Source organism: Eufriesea mexicana, unplaced genomic scaffold (assembly GCF_001483705.2).
Source record: "Eufriesea mexicana isolate 0111107269 unplaced genomic scaffold, ASM148370v2 scaffold794, whole genome shotgun sequence".
NCBI classification, from domain to species: domain Eukaryota; kingdom Metazoa; phylum Arthropoda; class Insecta; order Hymenoptera; family Apidae; genus Eufriesea; species Eufriesea mexicana.
In genome coordinates this window covers 1556902-1563391 of record NW_016908953.1, presented here as the reverse complement: position 1 = coordinate 1563391, position 6490 = coordinate 1556902, and the positions used below count along the sequence as shown (strand labels likewise).

The window sequence follows — 6490 nt, the reverse complement described above, 5'->3', positions numbered from 1 at the left end:
CCTAACAGCGATCTCTCTGTGCTCTGCCAAACGAAATCTCATCGGATCTGAGCGGCTATCGTGATCATCTTGGAGCGAGAAATCCACACCATAACCGAGCCGTGAAACCGAAAGTCACGCGGGACCCGGGGAACAGACGATCGTCGACGACTGAACGCTCTCGAGGCTCTCTTCGACGAAATCATCTCAGCCTGCCACGAGGTGCGGAGCCAATGCAAACAGCTCTCGGGACCGCGGGCAAGACAAACACGCGTCCGATCCTCGACGAACCTGCAGACTCACCCGTTTACGCGATCCAACCCTCTTCGTCCTTTTGCCGATCTCTCGTCGCCGATAGCAGGCGCGACTCCGCGAGTCCTGATCGATGTTTATCCATGGAGCCGCGCGAAACCGAGCGGAAGCCTGTTTTCAGACGCGACCCGCGACTCTGACGCGCTGTTTCTTCGCCCGTGTTCGTTTGCTTATCGCCATCGCGGAAGGCCATGTCAGCTCCGTGTCTCCTTCTGCGTCGCTGTCACGGTCCCGCTGTTTTCTTCCCGCGCTTTTCGAAGCTTCCAAGCGCAGACGAAGCTTCCGAGATGATGGCGAACGTTGTCGCGCAGGATAGAGAGACTGTTGGTTTTGCGCGCCAGGTTTTCAACCTGTTTTCTGAGCTGCCGATTGTTGTTGCACGCTGGCAGCCTGATGGAAGTTCGATGGAAGGTTCTTTGACGACGGTTTATTCTGCTGGGACAGGGATTCCAGGCACGCTTTGATGTGGCGCGGTTGGTCTAGGAGGGTTCGCTGCTTCTTTAATGATCTTCCAGTTCCTCGGGGTACGGTTTGTTTTGAATATTGCGCGACTGCGGTATTTGTTCAACCAAGCCGTGCTTTTCCAAGGCAGATTTATTTTCACTTGGTATAGATGTAGGATTCTTGGGTGCAAGCAAAATGACGGTGGTAAATAATAAATATAATTTATCGTGAACTAACTTTCTCTAAGCTTACGACTCTCACACTGACTACTGTGAGTTTGTTGTATACAATCGTATATTTATTATAAAATTATAAATTACATACGTCTTGTATCATAATTGTTCACTCTCACGCTTCTTATAACAAACTGAACTTCCTTATAACATATTCACTCTGATTCATAGCAACTGCACAACACCACGCATTCTAGATCTTCCACTCGCACTTCTGAAAATATGCATATCTACATTCGTGCCATTACTCGACCTCACACATTTGCATTCGCACTGATAAAACCAAATACACAACTATCTCTCAAAGAACTGACTCGTTTCACGCCTTTGCACCCTTATTTAAACCTTGCACTCAGTCTTCTTTCATACTCATGCTCTCTTTCTCAATCACGCGTTTCACTAGATAATTTTTCGGATATTTCTGCTTAAAACTTTATTATTTTTAAGTACTGATTCCTTCCGAATAGTTATCGATACATATCAAGTGTCGTTGTGGCCGAAAGACGTCATTTGAAAATTCCTACGCTGGTAGTGACCAGGGGTTTCGATCCCGTCCATAATTAATAGCTTCCTTTCCATCTACTTTTTATTTTGTATTCATTTTCCGCCCATGAAAACATACATGCATTTACATTAAATTTTCTTGAACTGCATGAGGAAATCTACGAACCTGCAAATTTCAACTAAATCCATAAGCAAAAGGACTTTAGACTCTGCTTGTAAGCTCGCGTTGCACAGTAAATCGATGTCGCAGAAATTTATATAACGCAAAATTAGACACATTGCGACGTCTATTGAATTATATAATATAATGCGATTATCATCGAACCGAAAGATAACTTCGTAAAGAAACCTCATTTTAAACCGAGTTAAATGGAGTATATATAAATAAAATTAGGAATTTGTACCGAATAATAATTTGATTTTCATTCGGTTGGTCACAAGAGATCGATTCGTTTCCTTTTTAGTTCCATCAGGTTTATTTTCACCGAGCCTTCTCCAAAGTTTAAATAACGATGGGAATAGTGAAAATCTGGAAAACTTTATGTCCATTGATTTATCACTGGATACACTCCTTGCAATCGATACGGCTGATATGGGGCCTACATTTTACGCGCACCAAAGGTGGTTTTAGCCGAGATCGAGACTCCATTGCTCGGCTGTGGTTCGTTCATTTATCGATAAGCGGGAGATTGGAATTTTTTGCAGATATCCTCGTATCGAGTCGTCATATCGTTCAGCTGTGGTCTCAATATATTTTTGTTTTTCCCGAGGCTCCAGGATTATTTATGTTCGCTAACACAGCGTGGTAGAGTCGAAAAGTTTCATTCGAATTCGGCTTCTATCCCGCCAACGTTCCCTCTTGAATTTTGGATGACGTAAAACATCGATAGGGAAACTTTGCGGAATTTTAAATAAATTTTTGACGATAATATAAAATTAATCAATCGTGGACAATGAGGTGAAAGATTTCTACGGTATAGCGATAAAGAAGATTCGGTTTTGGTGTATTTCACTGTCGATTGATCTTCCTGCCATAAACTTATATAAATATTTTGCAACGTTACAGGAAGAAGCAGCAGTTCGCAGAATCGCTTTTTCCTTGGAAAACGAAGCGATTCACCTAGTCGAGCAGGAAGCTTCAACTTCGTGTGCCATAAAACGACATCATCCATAAACTACATATTACATCGTCGTTCTCTCAAAGGAACTCGCTTCGATTTCCTTCGTCTCTTGACTTCAAATCAAATACAACCGATAGAGAAACATACTGCGTGGCTTCTTAAAACGATACGATACGGCTTCATAAAATACTTCGAAATTGAAAATTAATACACGAGGAAAATCATAAATGTCTATAAATCCTGTTATTTTAGTGGCTACTGGTGCTCATAAAAATTGCGTTGTGATTAGTACGAATAGAGAATTTATTAACACGTTAACTGCTATGGTGATCATCAGTGACTGACGATACTAATTTTTTAAATTTATATTTGTTTCATTCGAACCAATTTTTGAATATTTAAACAACGTATATAAATAGAGAACTTTGAATAGAAAATATTAATAATTTGCTCCATTTTCTTTTTTTTCTTTGCCATATTGTTTGATAAGTCATCATTGTATCCTAGGATTAATGGAAATTTTATTGTGTCCCCCTGAGCCACATAGTCCCACATAAAAAGTGCGTGGCAATCAAATTTTTAAACAAGGGAAATACTAAAATAAATAAATAAATAAAAATAAAATAATAGGAGATGCTCATATCGAGACGCTCATATTATAAACAAGAACAAGGAATCAATAAAACAATGGAATACAAAATGTATGACACACACATCATTGTGTCAGCATTAAAATAGCGTTTATTTCATCATCGACAAATTCATTTTTATCCAGTCCTTCGCTAACTATAGTTAACGTTGATAGACTGCGAAGGATCAATAATCTTCATTAAAAGACATCTTAACCTAATTAATAAAAAAAAAAATGTCAGAATAGTGTAGGATGGCGAAAACTGGTTTTGGGACCCCAAAAAATGACCGAACAGCAAGAACAGAATAACACAAACACAAAGCTCATAAAACTAATTTAACTCAGGAAAAGAACACCAAGATAACGCGACGAAACACAAAGATGCACTCTAATTTAACTCTCTTTCCAACACCGAGCGACTCACGCCCGTGCCGGTCACAATTAATTTCTAAGGACTCTGTTTTGGTCGTCAAGGGCCCTGCTTTTATGCAAGGGACCGCGCAACTTAACCTCTTGCGCTCGACGATTTTTTGGCTAAAGAAGGGTACGAGTTCAACAAAATTCTGCTATAAAACTGACGATACTTTTTTCAGAAATAAATGAGAAATCATATAATAATTAACACGAAAAATTATTTAATTTCGACACTTCGCACACAGTTACATTATTTTAAATTTGCTATATTAATTAATATGGAGCTTCGAAATTTTATTAAATGGCGACTGAAGGGTCATTTGCCTCTCGAGTGCAAAGGGTCAATTTTGCTACCCAAAATAACTTTTCCATTTGCTTCTAGAAAATATTAATCGATTTATAATTTATTTTTGTTGGCAATGGCCGATTCGCGATTTCTTTCCGAAATGGTATCCTACAATAGTATGTTACATCCAAGCTAAAGTAATAGGTATAAAACTATGATTTATTCCACAAATTTCTGAACATTGACCAAAATATAATCCAGGACGTAAACAAAATAAATTAAATTGATTTATACGACCAGGAATTGCATCAATTTTAATTCCTAAAGAAGGAATAGCCCAAGAGTGAATTACATCAGTTGATGTAACTAATAAACGTAAAGGTAATTTTATTGGAATTACTATACGATTATCTGTATCTAATAAACGAAATTGATTAATTATTGAATAAGATATTATATAAGAATCAAATTCAATATTATTAAATTCTGGATATTCATATGATCAATATCATTGATGACCAATTGATTTAATTGAAAAATAAGGATTTAATAATTCATCAATATAATATAAAATTTTTAAAGATGGTAAACAAATAAATAATAAAATAATTATTGGAATAATTGTTCAAATTATTTCAATTAAATGATTTTTTAATAAATATAAATTAATATATTTATTATTTAAAATATCAATAATTAAATAAATCGTAAAAAAAATAATTATTATTATAAATATTATAATAAAATTATGTAAATAAATTAAATTATCTGAATAAAAAGAATTTGAATTTTGCAAAAAAAATATATTTCATGTTGAAATTTTTAATAATAGAATTAAATTCTATATTATTGAATTTTAAATTCATTACACTTATCTGTCATATTAAACGTATCGAAAGTACCGAAACATGCTCTTCTTCTCCCCAGAGGGAAGAAATCCAACTTCGCAAAACCAATTTTTGTTTCCAAAGGAGACCCTAGCAACCCTGACAATCATCGAATCCCGTCGTCCCTACGCACGGTATTGTATTATTCCAAGCGTGTTGGGCTCTCGAAAGTGCACCGGCAACGGCCAACAATGGCTGCGAGTTGCCTCGGAACAGTTCCCCGAAGCTGCAGCTGGAAGAAATTCAGGGTTAAGTCGACTCTCCTGCGGGACGTCGGCGAAGAAGTCGATGGCGTCCGCGACGCGAAAGAAGAGGCCCCGGCGCGTGTTTATAGAAGCGGATGGAAGTCGAGGCACGACGAGCACGAGGATTGAGCAAACAACGCTGGAGTTCGAAGACGGCTTCACTCATCGTCATTAACACCGCATAATACGTTCGCGAAACAAGCATGTGTTCCTTTCTCTGTTCCTCTTCAAGCTTCGTGTCACTTCTCCTTTTCTTCCGCTCGCGGTTTGCTCGCGCCTTGTCCTCTCTCCTCTTTCTTCGCCAAGCTTCTCGCTTTTTCTCGCCGTTCTTTTCGTTTCCCCCTTCCTTTCTCCCTTTCTTCTTTCCTTTTTCGGACCGACAACCAGAAACAATGTGTACCTTTGGTCTTGACACGATTCTGAAGCGGCTGAATCCACAGGCGTACCGGATACGTTCTCCATCGACTTTTTGCTCGCGCGTTTTGCATGGCGAATGGAGAATTAAGGTGAATTTAGCTGGCAGACACATCCCGGATGCAGTGGATGTAAACGGTTCAAGATTTAACAATTTTCTCTTCGAATCGTGCATTTTCAGACAGTAATTCCTTCGTTTCTTCTTAGCGCTTTGCACTCGAGAGGTGAGCTTCAGTCACCATTTCATAAAGTTTGGAAGATCGATATTAATTAATATATTGTAGAGACTATGGTTGGTGGTAAATAATAGAACCATTTATTAAGAATAACAGAATAATGGATTAACAATGTGTGGAGACGATTAAGCATACGAATATATATATCAACTACAACTTAACTCGACAACACAATTACAACTCAGCCCGTTACAACTGAAATACAACTAAACAACTAACAACTTAAAACTCCTCTCTACACAACTCTGTTCTGATCACTTCTAAGACCCCCAAGAACTGTTCGCTATCCACTTTCGCCTTCTTTTATATCTTCCCCAAAAGCCTCCCCCAACATGACAAAATATGGTCATGCTAAGTGCCTGACGCATCGCCTGGCCTTTTCCGACCGACCTGGTCCTCGAACCCTCGCTGACTTTCTAAATTAAAGTTACCTATACACGAGGTGGAAATCCTGCGATACTACAATATCAAATTTAATGTAATGTAACAGTGTGCGAGGTATCGAAATCAAACAATTCTATAATTCGATTATTATACAATTCTTTATTTATTTAGAACTTTGAACTTTTATTCTTCTCTGGCCAAAAAGTCGTCGAGTGCAAAGGGTTAATTCTCAAAATTATTACAAGTAGTAGTGTATCTAAGACAATATTCTACGAATCAAGCTGTATTCCACTTATACCGATTTCCCGTGTCGCTCAAAATGGCGTCGTACATTGTTGACCAATTGTCTCCTGAGTTACCGACATTTAGAATTTCAATTAAATATATCAACCTTTTTATA

General features: G+C 38.1%; 1 pseudogene; it reads right to left on the bottom strand.

Annotated features, from left to right (window-relative positions):
* Nucleotides 1-4105: 4105 nt before the first annotated feature.
* LOC108546810 (cytochrome c oxidase subunit 2-like) lies at nt 4106-4738 on the bottom strand (annotated as a pseudogene).
* Between the last annotated feature and the right edge of the window lie 1752 nt (nt 4739-6490).